Below are 16,696 nucleotides of genomic sequence, written 5' to 3' on the forward strand. Positions count from 1 at the left end.
AACTGTTGGGCAGCATCCTCACTGGATGGTAGCAGAGAGGAGTTGCAGTTGCGTCAGTTGAACAGCAATTTTAGAATTGCTCTCCTGAACTTGCAGTCTGACCTAACAGCTAAATCCAAGGCACAGTGTTTGACAAAGGTTAGTAGGGTACTCATCATGACTGCCTTACAGATTTCTGATATTTCTGAAGTTGCTTGTTCTCTGTTATAGTGACCCTTAATGTTCAGCAGGAGAGGTATACCAACTAACTGATAGTACAGTGAAATAAACTGTTACCCATATTGATATTCTTTGTGAGGTAAAGGCTTGACATTCAGAACACCTAGCTATAGCTAGATATGAAAGGGGCAACAATCTGAATAACTTAGTCCTATCAGTGTAAGAAAACAAGCTTTAATCTACCTAGTACATTTAATTTTATTTTCTCCCAGTACTGAGTGTAGCTTGGAGCAAAGACTAGCAGCTTAGATAAATTCTGGGACTAATTTAGGAATGGACTTTCAGTAAGAGTTTTGCATCATCTTACCACTATTACAACTTGTAATGGCAAGTTCAGCCACATGAGCCTGATGCACACATTCCTACTTCAATCTATCCCTTCGTTGGAAAGCTATGTTTTTTTCAAAACACAAATCATCTCTCATGGCCTATACAGTTTTGGATATGCCTATTGCCTGAAGCCACAGCCCTGGCCATTGACCTTGTGGTCATTTTAGATGCATCCATCGTTGTCTGCTGTGATATTCTTGCAACCAGATCCTTGTCCTCAGTCGTGCCTTTGGTGGACTCTGATTTCTTGTATACTATAAAGACAAACAGGGTTCACAGATGTAAGCGGACATAATATTTACCTTACTCATAGCTAGGGTAGAATAGAGGCTGAAATTAATGTTTAAAGTGCTTTGAAATCTTTGAATGAAACAGTAAATGTATGATTATTTTAAAATTATAAATGGCATCAAAAGCTTTTGATTGGTCTCTCTGTTGTTAAAATCCAATTTGGAATAAAATATTATTCAAATGATTTAATATTGTGAAATATTCGTTATAAAGACAAACCTTTCTCATAATGTAGCAGACAAGTAAAAGGGGGGAAGAGTTCACTTTTACTGTACAATTCTTTTCTATTTTTATGAGTTTTTATACAGTGGTAAATGGTATGGCTGTACTGTTAGATACCCCTGTATTGTCATATTGAAGAACTCAGATTTAACCTGACCTACTCAGAATGGATATCCACACTACAGTATGTTATGAGACCTTTGTGATACTTCTTTGATAATTCTTTGCAAACCTCCATTAGAAACATGGAAAAGCCACTTCAAGAGTGCACACTTACAGCTTACTGTTTACCTATACACTCGTAAGATCAAAACTCCCGGTCTTACTGTTTTTGTTAACAAGGAGCACTAAAAGTCTTCCCACATACTGAGTTTTGGTTTCCATTTTACAATCTGAGATGACAGACGGCACAAAAATGATGAGAAAACTGTGGGGAGGCTTCCAGAAGATTGATTCTCTCATCAGCTGATTCTTTTCTAGTTAGTCTTTTATTGACTACAAAGGTATAGCCAATGCAGAAAAGGAAAACCAGACTGCCCTGTTTAATCCTGAGGGCATTGGCAAAAGGTGATCACTTTTTGAGAAAACAGAGGCCTACAAGGAAATCAGCACACTGTATGAGCCGTTAAGCTGATTTAAACACACAAGGGATGCCTGGGGTTGAGCTCAAGATCTCTGAGGTGTGAGATGAGAATGAAACCATTCCACAGACTAATATTACTGAGCTTTAGTAGCAGGTGGTATAGTTGATCAGTCAGGAACCTGTCATTTGGAGAATAGGCCAATATATCTGAGAGACATGAAAAATCCTTCATTTTTCCCTTTTCCCACCAAGAATAAAAATACCACAATTGTGAACTTTGACAATTATCAACTACAAGTTTTCATAATTTAGACAAGTATAAATAAAGGACAGAACCAAAATATAGTTAAAGAGTGCCTGGGGGAGACTGATAAAATAGTTGAAAAATAAAACAGTGCCATATAGTATATTACAGATACATTTATAACTATGGCACTCCATCTGTGATTCTGACTTGCTTCCTATCAGTCAGCATAGCTCACAATCCCACTCAAATAATAAAGGAAAATTCACATGTGAATATATAATGTCTAAGTACAATTTATTTCACATTCTGTACCTTACGTCCTAGAATTCATGGTGAAGTATGCACACTGTGTGCATGTCAGAAGCTTCTTACTAGCCTCTTCAGGGGCAGAAGCTAAGGAAAAAAGATAGTCAAATCCTGCAGTGACAAATCCCCATTTGCCATTCATCACTCAACAACAGAAAAGCCACTCTTTAATTGATAGGAGCCAGGGCATGATACTGGCCAAAATGACAACTCCAGCAGACTAAAACTGCAATGCCAAAAATGTAGCAGCATTTTCTGCTTTTTTTTATTTTTTTATTCATTCCTCCTCTTCTCCAATTTTGCCTTATTCCTCAATTTAACTAGACTTCAGCATACGGTTCTTGTAAGTTCAACCTTGCTATTGGCTGGTAAGCAATGCAAGAATGCAAAACCTAATGAAGATACAAAAAATAGAAAGCCTTTAATGGCATTTACCATCTAGCTGAAAATTCTTATGTTCCCCAGTTCTTAGCAATGCTACAATCTGGACTACTTTTGTGTACTTCTGACATGCTGCCACACTGTGCATGCAACACTATTAGCTTTTAAAATCTGGATGGGAAGAGGTAGGCTTTGCATACATATCTCAGTGAGTGCTGGCATTAAACACTCTTAAATCAAGCACTGGTGTTAGTCCAACTAAGAACAATCTCTCAGCAGTAACATCAATACACAATTCAACACAGATTGGCTAACACAATAATGTCCCAAAAGTTATAGTTTCACAGGCTGCATTCAGATGAGCATGGACATTTAGCTCTCCAGGAACAAGTAGCTGTGGCACACCTAGGGCAGCAGCTACTTATCCCCAGGGAACGCCCTTGCCACATGCACTTTGGTATGCAAGTTACCCCGGGGGCGGTAGGGAAGGCTGAGGCTGGCTGGGCATGCAGGGTGTGAGATTTGTGTGGGAGGGATGTGGGGTTTGGGAGGGAGGATTGTGAGGGTGTGAGGTTTGTGGGGAGGTTAGGGAGTTAGTGGGTTGTTGTAGGGATTGTGGGGGTGAGGTTTGTGGGGGCATGGGGCTTGTGCAGGGACTGGGTATGTGGGTGGGGGCTGGTGGAGGCGTTTGGGGGTGTGAGGTTTGTGGGTAGGGATGTGGGGTTTGTGAGTGGATTGTGGCTGTGGAGGGGACAGTGTGGGCGGGACTGTTCAGGAGGAGTGGGTCTCCTGCCCACCCCCTGTACAGCCCCTCCCCCCTTGCAGCAGCAGCAGAGGCTGCAGGGCTCTCAGGGCCCACTGCTGGCAGAGTCCTCCTGCTGTGGCCCGGCCTGGCCTCAGCTGCCTGAGACCCGGCATGCACAGGCACCTTTGCACAGGACCAGGCCACTCTTGATGTCACCCAGGGCCCTGGCACCACACACAACAGCTGTGCATCGGGCCAGGCCAGGTCCTGCTTCCAAATGCCCCACGTGCTGTCAGGCCAGGCCGGCTCCATGGAGGCAGAACCTACCCCCCCAATGCATGGCCGTGGGGGGACTTTACCAGCAATGGGCCCTGAGGGCCCAATGGCTGCTGCTGCAGGGGTGGGGAAGGGTGTGGCACACAATGTGAGGGGTGAGCGGGCATGGACCCACCCCTCCTGAGCAGTCACTCGCTATACTCACACACAGTCCCCCCACCCCCCATGTCCCTACTTACTGGGACAGTGCCTAGGTCCGGGTCACTGCTGTAGCCTTGGTCTACTCCTGTTTGCCCCAGCACACTGAGGCAGTGTGCTGGAGCAACAGGGGAAGGGGCCAGGCATAGAGACACTGGCTGGGTGCCAGAGTGTCTCAGCCTCCGGTTGCTGCACCACTTTTTTCAGCCTTTTTTTGTGTTTTTTTTAATACTGGCATTTCCCACTATCAAATTTAGAGTCCACGCTGCAAATATACAGTGAGGAGAACATTTTTTCATTCCCAGCACACCTCTTGCAGTGTCTCAAACTGCTTTGAGATGCCGGTACAGGCACATGTGCATTTGTCTGGATGTGCCCACAGGATGCATGCAGTATCACCAAAACACCTGAATTCCAGTATGATTTAGTATAAAATCGGATGACTTTCACTGCACTCAGATATGTGAACTATTACCACTTTGTACCTGCAAACATGAAACAAATAACTTTTGCTCATCAGAATAGTGGCAATCAACGTGCAGTTGAGGAGGAAGTTTTAGAAATGTGCAAAAACTTTGTATATTTAGTTTTAAGGTTCCCAAGTTGAGGGAAAACAAAATTTAAATAAAAAACAATTAATAAAATTGTGAAAACCCCAAGTTAAATATTTCTAAGGTGCCTTATTTTATTCTGGACATGTAAAGCCCCTTCGTCTGTGTGATATCCATACTCAGGACAAAAACAGTACATTTTATACACGCCAACTGATCACAGGCTCACTCTCAGTCCAGTGACTGGATATAGCCTGAACTACACTTTAACCCAAGCAAATCAACATTTAAAAGGAAGATTCAGCATTCTCCAGTAGCCACCCTTTAATGGACTTCCATAACTACATCTCCTAAAACTGTTGCATATTTTGCAGAAGGAATGGGTTTCTTGGATGATAATAGTGTGGACTGTTTCTACATCAGCCTGTTATCTGTTGTTACTGCATCTTACCCTCCTGTGCCTTATAAATTGTTCAAAAGTTCAGAATGAGTGAATATTCCCATATTATTATTGACATAATCGCATGACAACTGCCTGTAGACTGAGTATCGCTGGTTAAATAAGCAGTTCCGCTAATCATCTGATTGACTGCACAGAATGTGCATAGTAGTACATTTCTGGAAAGTTTTTCCATTAGAGAATTTCAAATATAGTCATAGTTTTATTACAAATCTTCAGTGCAGTGAAGCATAATTTCATAACATGGAAAGTAACTATGAACTCATGTTTTAACCTTGTGTATATTATCTCAACTTCAATTGGTTTCTCAGCCAAAGATCTCTCCCCTTTTGTTTTGTATTAACAGAATCTTGGCTACTTTTCTTTATTAGATTAATAACTCATAGAATCATAGAAAATTAGGGTTGGAAAGGACCTCAGGAGGTCATCTAGTCTAACCCCCTGCTCAAAGCAGTACTATCCCCAATTAGATCATCCAAGCCAAGGCTTTGTCTACTCCAGTCTTAAAAAGCTCCAAGGATAGAGATTCCACAGCCACTCTGAGTATCCTGTTCCAGTGCTTCACTATGTTCCTACTGTTAAAGTTTTTCCTAATATCTAATCTAAACTTCCCTTGCTGCAGCTTGAGCATCTGAGACCATTGCTCCTTATTCTGTTATCTGTCACCAAGTACATGGCTACAGACATTGCATGAGGGTTCAGATGAAGACGTTTCAAGTAGCATCTTCAGTAACTTCTGCCTGCCTGCCTGTCAGCCTCCAAGCCGTTTTCAGAATGGGAGGAGGGAAAGGGAGCAGAGGCAGTTTGGTCTGGGGTTTTTTCAGTCCTCACTGGAAGGCAGGTATATCAGAGGCCCCACGAGGTGGAGTGGCTCAAATTCACCCACCCCACCCTCCAGAGCTGGCCAGGGAACCCTTAGAACTAGCTCCCTCTGCTCCATTCCCCCCCACTCCCATTCAGAAAACAGGGACAGGCTGGGTAGGAGGAGGGGCCAATGCTAGGGGAAACTGGCTGCAGGATGGCAGCCAGAAGCTAGATTCCCCTCTCCTCTAGAACCAACAGTGAACTTCTGTTTGGTCTGGGGGATTGTTATAACTCAGAACACTTCCTGCAAATTGTTCTGAGCTACAGTAGGGAGCTTCAGTTCTACCTTCACCCTGAGAAGTCTAGCACCATCTCCTTTGTAATCACACTTCTGGTAGTTGATGGCTGCTATTAAATCACCCCTCAGTCTTCTCTTCTCCAGACTAAATAAACCCAGTTCCCTCAGTCTCTCCTCCTAAGTCACGTGCCCCAGCCTCCTAACTATTTTCACTGTCCTCCACTGGATTCTCTCCAATTTGTTCACACCCTTTACATAGCGGGGGATCAAAACTGGACACAGTACTCCAGATATGGCTGCACTAGTGCTGAATAGAAGGGAAGAATCACTTCCCTCAGTCTGCTGGCATTGATCCTACTAATGCAGCCCAGTATACAATTAGCCTTCTGGGCTAGGGACAGGCATTACACACCAGCGGGTTTAAGTGATCAGAAACCAGAAACTGGTTTAAACCTATAACAGAACAGACATTTAGTGCACATAAACCAGTTTGAAAATGGCTGAAACTGGTTTGAGATAAACCTGGTTGAATGTAGTATCAAACTTAACTGATTTAGGTCAACTGGTTTATGCAATGTCTGTCCCAGACCCCTTGCTGGTTTAAGTTAAACCAGACTCTCCTGCATCCCAGCATGCTTTCTGGGCTGGTCAGGGCTCTGACCCTTCCCCTCTGCTCCCTGGCTGAAGCTTCAGCAGAGACTTGCAGGCACAGCAGGATCTGCCTGGCTTCCCCATACTCCCCTCATTTCCTCCTTTCCCCCACTCTACTTAAGCAGAGATCACTTCCTCCTCTTTCCCACAGCATGGACCGTAAATAGCATGTGGTATGCTAGGTAATGCTGAGTGGTGTCTCTGTGTGTGTCTCTAATTTCACTGGGACAAGCAAACAGAATAGTGTGTGCTTAGGGCTTTTTGGAGCTAATCACCTGGTCAATTAGTAAGGTTGGTGCATTGCTTTCTTTGGAAAAAGCTGTTTAAGGAGAGTTTGAACTAATGAATTAGGCTTTGTATTCTGATTGGGTGCTAAATGCTGATAAATGCTTTGTTATCAAGTGCGGGGGGTGGGGGAAGGAGGGGGTGCCTCCCTAATGAGAGCATCTTGCTGGGGCCTGGCCACACACCCCACTCAGCTCAAACTGTGGAAGGAAAGAGAGGGCTGCTCTAGCACCCCCTGGCTTCTAGCCTGAGCCACTGCAGGTATGTGCCTGCATTTTTTCAGTCCAGAGGGGATGTCTGTGTGGTTACAAGCCAGTTTAGGCTAGCCAGGCTAAACTAACCTGCAAAGATTGAATCAATTCAGGCTCAGGCTTTTTGAATGTCTGTCCCTAGCCCTTGGCAACAAGGGCACATTGTTGACTCATATACAGCTTATTGTCCACTGTAACCTCCAGTTAGTCTCCAGTCTGTACTGGTGCATGAGATTGTCCTGTCTTATGTTCTGTCCTTATTGAACCTCATAGCTGCATCCACATGTGGTGTGGATGTTTGGTTTCCCAGGGACAACTAGTAGCAGTGCACCTTGCACCACTGCTAGTTGTCCCCAAAGAATGCCTGTGCCATGACCCCTCTGGCAGACAGCAGGTTACTGTGGGTAAGCTAGGGGAGGCTGGGGCCAGCCCAGTGCTGGCCCCAGCAGCTTTACTTGGTGTCCTGTGGGCCTCCTGGAGCTGCAGCAGTGGCAATTCTGCTATGCAGAGCCTGGCTGGTAGCCGCAGTGCAGCTCTGGGTGGCCTGGCTCTGCTTTTGAGCGACATGCACTGCCTGTGTGTACAGTGCTCCACTTTTTTTCTCCATGTATTTTTTTGACCCCTGGATATCCAGAGGTCAAAAGAACCCCTCCATGCTGCTCTCTTGAAGTGTGAAAAACAACTGAACATGAGGTATGTGGCACCGAAGATGTGTCTGCAGCGACACCTACCGCATGGCCATGCACAAATGGACATGGCCCATGAGATTTCTTTTGGCCCAATCCTCCAAATTGTTGAGGTCTTTCAATCCTAGTCTTACCTTCCATGTATTTACTGCTCTCTCCAGTTTGGTGTCATCTGCAAACTTGCTGAGCATGCACTCCATCCAATCTTTCAGATCATTGTAGAAGATATTAAACAAAACTGGTACCAGGACTGACCCCTGGGGCACTCCACTTGATACTAGCTGCCAACTAGACATTAAGTCATTGATTAGTACCCTTTGAGTCTGATAATCCAGATAGCTTTCTATCCATCTTACAATCCATTCATCTAATCCCTACTTCTTTATCTTTTCGCAAGAATGCTGTGGAGACCATATCGAAAGCCTTCCTGAAGTCAAGGTATATCATGCCTGCTGCTCTTCCTGCATTCACAGAGCCAGTCATTTCATCATAGAGGGCAATCAAGTTGGTCAGGCCTGATTGTTTCTAATCACCTTCTTCTCCTCCAAGTGCTTAGAAATGGATTAATTGAGAACCTGCTCCGTGATTTTTCCATAGACAAAGGTGAGGCTGACTAGTTTGTAGTTTCCCAGATCCTCTTTCTTCCCTTTCTTAAATATAGACACTGTAGATGCCCTTCTCCAGTCATCCATGACATTTCCCATTCACCATGACTTTTCAAAGATAATGGCTACTGGATCTGTAACCACAACTTTTTGCAGCAGGAGCCATATCTTCCTTCATCCTCACATACAAGTACATTATTGAGGTCTGAGATCTAATACATCAACAATTATTAACAATAAAGTAGCAGATACCTAAAACCAATCATATAACCCTTATATTTTCATATAAGTGAACAGTAGAAATGTACAAGTTATTAAAAAAAAAAAAAAAAAAATCAATCAAGGTATGAAATTCTGCCAAAGAGGATCTGTAAGGTTGAATCTCCACTATAAGCTAATTCTTCAGTGCTGAGCTTCATCCTTTAGCAAAGATACTTTTCAGATGGGAGTCAACAGTGTAGTGACTTTCTAGGAGTGAACATAGAAAATGGAAAAACCATGGGAAGGAAATTAAAAATGACATTAACAACATACAATAAAAATGACATATAATAATTTCATTATCTTTGCATATTGCTTTGTGTAGATAATACACAAAGGGTGATACAGGAATGGCTCAGTTTTAGACTGCCTGGCTTTTCCATCTATCATAAAGAAAGGTATCCTGGAGTTGGAAGGTACAGTAAATCACTTTACATGCTATTTACTTTACAACTGCTTTCTCTTAATAGTACTAGCAAGTTATTTGCACTCTCAATCTCTTATTCCCATAGGTTCATTTTTGAGGAATTTCATTGATTTTTGCTACCAGTTACTAATTCTCACAGGAAGCATTACCCAAAATGCCATACTTGTTAGTCCAATAGGTATTGTTTTCAAAGTTAAACTGCTGATTTTTGTTGGGTGCAGAAAAGTGTGTATAAAAGAGGCAAATGTAAGCAAAACAGTTTGCTACAGTTAGCAGTCAGACAACCCCTTGTCTCTAAAGAGCCTTTGTTAAAATCCTAACTTCCCAACTTTCTTAAATGAGAGTCATATCTTTTTTGCACCAGACAAAATAATTACATTTAAAGAGGAGAAGGTACAGAAAAAGGAAAAATATTAAAGATTACATGCACATGCAGCAAGTAAAAAGATGATGTAGAGGGTGCTTAATTTACACACACACACATTCATATATACAATGTACAATTTGTGTAGGAATATTTCAGAGGCTGTGTTTTTAGAATAATATAAAACTAGTATTTCACTACTAGTAGAATATAAAACTTGTATTTAACCAGTATTTTTGCCCTCATTTAATAAGCAATAACACACATGCTTAAGATGTTTTAATAATAAAATTCCAAACACTTCATGTTGGCCTGAATATTACACTGTACTGTATAGGTCATTGTAGCAGGGTGCCATCTTCAGTGGCATTTGAAAAGCCTGTGAGGGCACCCCAGAGTTCCTTTATATTTTAACTTTCCTCTGGGTAAAAATTCCCCATCACTCTCCTGCCATGACTTGATGTTCCTTGGTTCTTAAAGAGGAGGCTGCCTCAGGGCTTCCCAGGTAGGTTCTATGGTCACCCTCACAAAAGTGAGGAGCTTTTGCCTTAAAGGCTAACTGCACGCTCCAACATTCCCTTAGTGTGCCCCATGCCTCACAGGTTTTATGCTAATGTCTCTGTCAGGGCTTCAGCCTACTCAACTTCTACCCCTTTTCCTCTAGATAGGCTCACCAGCCTAGACCCAGTAGATAGGGCCTGACTCTGAGGCTCTAGCTCTTTAATGTGCTCTCGGCCCATGGTCCTATATAACGTCTATCACTGGGTCCCTGACCTTTGTCTGCTACACCCCTCTGGGGCTGGGCTCTCCAGCCCTTTCACAGCTGTGCCCCCTCCAGGCACTATTGAGGCCTCCACCTCCCCTACAGCCTCCAGTTTTAAACCACCAGTTTTAAACTATAACATAAATAGTAAGCCCCTGGGCTATAACAAAAAGTTAAGGGTGGCAATTAGCATTCTTACCTGTTTTCTTTTCATGAGCTCCCCATCTCCGAGTCTCCACTGCCAGGTGCTCCTACTTGTAGAACAGCTTTGCTAGGAGCTTGCTGGAGTTCACCGTCCGTCTCAGCCTTCCCTCCCCTGGCTTGCTCAGGCCAGGGCTTATGTAGTTCTGACCTTAGGCTTTCTCACAGTCACCTGATAGACCCCACCAGCTCACAGGCCTGTGGGCTTGGCCTTTAATCCATGCTGTGCTGGCAGGTTGTGCTTGAAAAACTCAGGTCTTAAAGGGGCAATCCTGACTTTTCATAACAAGGCTAGGGTTCCATGTTACAGTCACATTAGTATATATTCCTTCCAATAAACCTATAGGGAATCTAATGCATAATAAGTCATTACCAGCTTGTCATGATAACACCTGCTTCCCAGTGGTATTCACATGTCATTCCCAAAACTTCGTATTAGGTTGAGGAATCATTTTTCCAGTGAAGAGCATAAGCCCCATCACCTGATACATTTAAACAAACAAAAAAGGGAATAATTTTGCAATGACTGCAGGTGGGCTAGTCCGCCTTAATACTCTTATTCATTTCTTAGCTTCTATTATTTGCTATAAATACCTGCCTATTCTGTCCATGTCTAGAATCCACTTTTAACAGTGCTTGCAGAAACCATGCTTTCTGCTAGTAGTAGTTTCTAATTAATCTAGACAGGCATTATCCCTGAAGTAATCTACACTTTTCAAAAGTTGGTGTGGATAGACATTAACATATTTTTGCCATCTCTCCCCCACAAAAAAAAATAATCCCTGTCCATGGGAAATCATGAATTAAACTGTTTAAAAGAGGACCATTGGCATGGGTTCAACCACAGAGATTATTTTGGGCACAGTTGCAGTGTATCAGACCATAAGGTAGATGAAGTGATTCTTTATTCATTGATACACTAACATTCTCAAACTCCTGAAATATCTTAAGAATATTATGTGAGCAACTACTAGTTATTGGTGATGCCAAAAAATGCCACAATGTAAAACTGTCAACATAATCAGGCACACGGGAGGGTGCACGACATCCCTTGGAGAGAAATGCCTTATTTTTGCTACAATTGAGCATTATTTTCTAATGGAATCAATGTTTATACCACAACCAACACATTAGTATACTGGACAGTGAATATCTGATCTGATTTCATTGATCTTAATAAAAAAATTACAAACAACTAGGCAAAATTACAAAAGATAGTGAAGCTGGAATATACAAATAAGTTTATTCTGCATAAGGATATGCTGGTGATTCATTCTGGCATAACTCACTGGTTATTCTATGTGCCTCCCTCTGTTCTTGATCCACAGAAAATATAGGTCTTTTCCAAACTTTAACTACAGATCTTGGATCTTTAGCTCAATGTATAAGTATTCATTCTTTCAGCTCTGACAGTACCCCTTCTTTCCCTGTTGTGTTGGCCAATATGACAGCCAGCATCCTTTAATGGCATACACGGAATATTTGTCAGCAAATATTCTAGAACAGTGGTGCCTTACTTTTTAGGCCCGTGGGCTGGATGTGCAGTGCCAGATCCATTTGCAGGCTAGAACTAGTCTGTGGACCTGTTCCAGCTGACCTAGCCAGGGCCCAACCCAGCCCTGTGGAAACAGCTCAGCCAGGCCATTTCAGGCACACGGGGCTGCCCAGGACCCAATGCAGCCATGCAGGAGTGGTTTACCCAGGCCCTGAGTCCACTCAGCTTCACTAGGTCCCACTCCCCACCCTTTGCAGCTGCAACTGGCTGTAGTCAGGCCACTCTGGGCCATTTCCATGTGGCTGGACCGGACCCTGGTTTGATCCAACCACGTGAGAACAAAGCTTGATCTCTCCATGTGGGACTAGCCCAACTAGGGCCAATCCAGGTAAAGGGGCTTGGAAATTTAAAGGTAGGGGAGCAGTTGAAGTGCTAATCGCTGCCACTCCTCCAGTACCAAACTTCAAGACCCTTGGGTAGACCTCTGGAATGGATTATGTGGTACCACAGGCTGAATCTGTCCCACGATGCCAGGTGTTGAGCACCTCTGTTCTGAAAGGAACAAAGAAGAGCATCAATTCTATGAAAGAGAACCTCTAAATCTCTTACTTTCCAGCAGCACTTTTCTTCTTTCTCCCTCTCTTCAAGGATTAATTTACAACAATATCACAGTGCCAGATCCCCCTGTTAGAAAAATATATGCAATTTGTGCATACATAACTGATGGCTTGTGCATATATAACTAATGGCAAAGTTTTGCTGCCAGTTTATAAACCCAGTTTATTAAAAAGAAAGTTTAGGCTCATCTTGACTTCCCCTTTTATAAATTGCATCTTGGATTTCCCTCCCTTTTGTCCCCCAACGCATAATGACCATTTGCAAAGATTAAGAAAAATCCTTCCTGATCATTGCTCAGTCCTCAGAACAGAGATGCCAGCACAAAATTCTCCACCCCCTCTCTTGATCTTAGTGTATGTTTTATCCTACCCCTTCATGAGAATGACACTGACATTAAAAGAGAACAAAAAAGGAGCAGTAGCAGCAAGCATGCTGAAGAATTTAACAATGCTGTAAGGATCGTTAAAATAGACAAAATAGAGAACACTTTTTTCAGGCAATATAACAATTTCTTCAACATGCTTCCAATGTTAACTTCATCTCATAAAATTAAAAATAAATTGTAGATTTTAATATCACGACAACTTGAAAAGTGCTATTAAGAAAAAAAGGAGGATTTACTTCTAGGACAATAAAACCTGAGATTAAATCTGGTCCTGCTTCCAACATCATTACTGCCATGAAAACAAATTAATGTTGCATCTTTTTTACTGTCCACATGGCCATCTTGGTAAAATAAACAACAAAGTCTAATAATGTTGAGGCCTAAAATAACTGGGAAAGTTTTTTCATGCTTTAAGATGTTCTGCATTTTGATTGGTCATTGATGGCACCTCCTTGTCATACTGCAAGTTGCTGAGGCTGTGAAAGAGCACAAGAGTAGCCAGCCAATCAAATTATAGAACAATGAGAAGGTCAAAATAACATTGCATGTTGCTGTCCTTCCTAGAATGAATTGCATAAGGTATTAAAAGGTGGAAATTTAACCCCTTCTTAGTGTTCTATAATCCTGATTCTTATTACTCAAGTAAAATAGAGCAGGATGTCCCGCTAAGCCAGGGCAAGCAAAGAAGGATAAAACTCTCAAAAAAGGAGGTTATAATTAAGGGTATCACTTGCCCCCTCATTCTGGCTTTTGTGTAAAAGAAAGAAAAAAGAAAAGAAAAGTTGCCAGTGAGGAGGAAATGGAAGTATCTTTTGTTATCCAAAGAAATGAACTATAGTTTTCATCCCACTAGGGGTTTCCACAGTAAATGGAGCTTTTCTTTCTTTCAGCCTTATTTTAGCAGTTCTCAGACTGACAAGCTGTTATAGCATCAAGTTATCTTCCACTGGAGCCATACCATGGAAAAGAGAGTCATATCTTTTTTCCACCAGACAAAATAATTACATTTAAAGAGAAGAAGGTACAGAAAAAGGAAAAATGTTAAAGATTACATTCACATGCATCATGTAGAAAAATGGTGTATAGAGAGAGTGCTTAATATACACACACACATTCATGTATAAAATGTACAGTTTGTGTATGAATATTTCAGAGGTTCACATCAAATGAGGGCTGTGTTTTTCTACTTAAATCCAAGACCTCTAGCATTAGTTTTCTTACATCGGGAGCCTAAACCTTATCTAACTGTCCATATTGTATATGGTTTGCAAGCTGCAGGCTGTATATCACAATTGTATTGTGCTGTTCACATTAGCACTACACGAACTGTAATAAGAATGAACAAGTGTTCCTTAAGGACTCTAGGATTTATGAAGGCAGTAAAGAGAGCACCCCCTTCTTTTCTGACATCTCTTGCCATTTAGATGGACAAGATTATATTTTCATCTGTGAATTTTCACAAGACCAGAGAAGTGCAGTATCTATAGAATATCTGCCCAATGTTGCAGAGAAAACTATTTAAAGGCCAGAGATGTGTAGGACTGATACAAACGTTTTTAATATGTTTTTGTTCTGATTTTAACAAAATTGAATCAGGCTATATTGCTGTTAGCAGCTGGGTATTATAGCATAGTAGGTAATTCAGGTCGAGAAAGCTCACTGGCTGAATGGACAGGCCTACTGGTGATAGTGGGAGCAATGACATGAGAAAAGAAGGAAATAAAGGAAAATGGAATGGCACCTGAAAAAAAAATTTTTTTTTTTTTTATTAAATTTAGTCTTTCTATTTTTTCCATAGAAAATATGCAGAAAAATGTATTCATAGTCATAAAAACTGAGGCAGAAAGCTCAGCAGCTACTGGCAAAAGGGAAAAAAAGTTCACATAACTGCAATACACCACCCATCTCATTAATATAAGAGCATGCATACACACCCAGTAGGGCTATGTGAAGCTTTGGTCCCCAATTTGATTTGGCAGAGATTCAGCCCAATTCAGTGGCTGAATCTCCAAATCCAAATTGAATCAGAGGACCTTTAATCTCTCCGAATCAATTCAGAACCCTCTGAATCAATTGAGAGAGATTTGGTGATTCGGATGTAGATACAGCTTTAAATGTGTTTTTCTACATACCTCTAGGTAGCAGGGGCTCTGAATGCTGTGATGCTGGGGCAGATGCAGCATCCTAAGAAGCACGAGGGGCTCCCCAATGTATTCGGCAGCAGATTCAGAAGTGGACCAGATGTACTTCCTGGTCCACCAGGGAGCAAACCACCGTTCCCCACTAGCTCAGTGACTGGTGCCTCCTGGGTCTGCGGGGGGCACCCAGGGGCCCTCTGCAGCCAATTACTGAGCCAGGTGGTGCAGGGAGCCCCTCTGGATGCTCCCTAGCAGACCTGTGTTCACCGCCAAGCACAGTGGAGAATCCCCCCCCACACACACTCCTGTGGGATGCTCCATCCATCCCAGCACTGCAGTGATCACGATCCACATTGGTACCTCAAGGTATGTAGAAAAAGCTTTTAAAGCCGTGCCTGTGTCCAAATCACTGCATCAGCTAATCCCCCAAAGGTAAGTGGGGCAGAGGGACCAGACACAGCTGAGCCAGATCCAGAGGGGAAGCCCCCCAGATTCCTTTTAGCTGAGCCAGTAGGGAGCGACGCTCCTGAGCCGCACTGCTTGAACAGAGCGTGCAAGCAGGCCTGCTCTGTAAGAGTGCACCGGCATTCGCACTGGGAGGCGGGCAGGAAGGGCCAGGAGGGAACCTCTGCATGGGTAGAATGAAAGCACCGTACTAAACTATAAATAAACAGCAACTCATACAATGGTGTCAACGCAGAGTGCTGCTAGGGCCCCTGCCCAGGGGGTTTAGCTTACCTGGGGCTTGTCTGAGACCTCCACCCAGACAGAGCCCATGGGGGAGCTGGTGTCCCCCTCCCCCAGCCTCTGGGGGATGCCCAACAAGGCTGGGGGGGGCAGGGATTGGGGGTCACCACACCTGTCCTGCAGGTGCCTGCCTTAGGGCCCTGGAGGCACAGGTAAGAGAGCTCCAGGAGGAGGTTAGCAGGCTGAGGGGAATCAGGGAGGTGGAGGATGAAATTGATGGTTTTTTCCTTTCCCTGCAGGGCCATGCACCCAAGGAAGAAGCACCCTGAGAGTTGCCCTCCACTGCAGAGTGGCAGACGGTCACCTCCAGAACCAGGGCTGCTCGCAGCAAAGCAGTACCAGTTCCTCCAGTCCGGCTGGAGAACAGATACAAGGCCCTGGCAACACTGCAGGAGAAAGAAGGAGAGGAGGCAACTCCACACTCTCCATGCTCTGAACAGGCCAAAGGAGCTAAACAGTCCCAGAGGAGGAAACATCAAGTGATCATGATAGGTGACTGCATCCTAAGAGGTACAGAGGGCCCCATCTGTTGACAGGACCCCTCAACACACAAGGTCTACTGCCTGCCTGGAGCAAAGATTCAAGACATGATGGGGATGATCCAAGACATGATCCAGCCCACCGATTACTACCCCATGGTCCTAATCCATGTGGGTACTAATGATGCGGCCAGGAGAAGCCCCAATCACCTGATGGCAGACTATCACGCTCTGGGAGGCGTGCTGAGGGAGATAGGTACACAGATGATATTCTCTTCTGTCCTACAAGTGAGCGGACGTAGAAGACAACATGAGACTGACCTGCATCACAGAGACCAACTGGCGGCTTCGGGAATGGTGTCTTGAGGCAGGCTTCGGCTTCCTAGACAATGACCCACACATCACAACAAGAGACATGCTCGGATGGGA

This window comes from Gavialis gangeticus, unplaced genomic scaffold (genome assembly GCF_001723915.1).
Source record: "Gavialis gangeticus isolate Ggan-Ray unplaced genomic scaffold, GavGan_comp1, whole genome shotgun sequence".
NCBI classification, from domain to species: domain Eukaryota; kingdom Metazoa; phylum Chordata; order Crocodylia; family Gavialidae; genus Gavialis; species Gavialis gangeticus.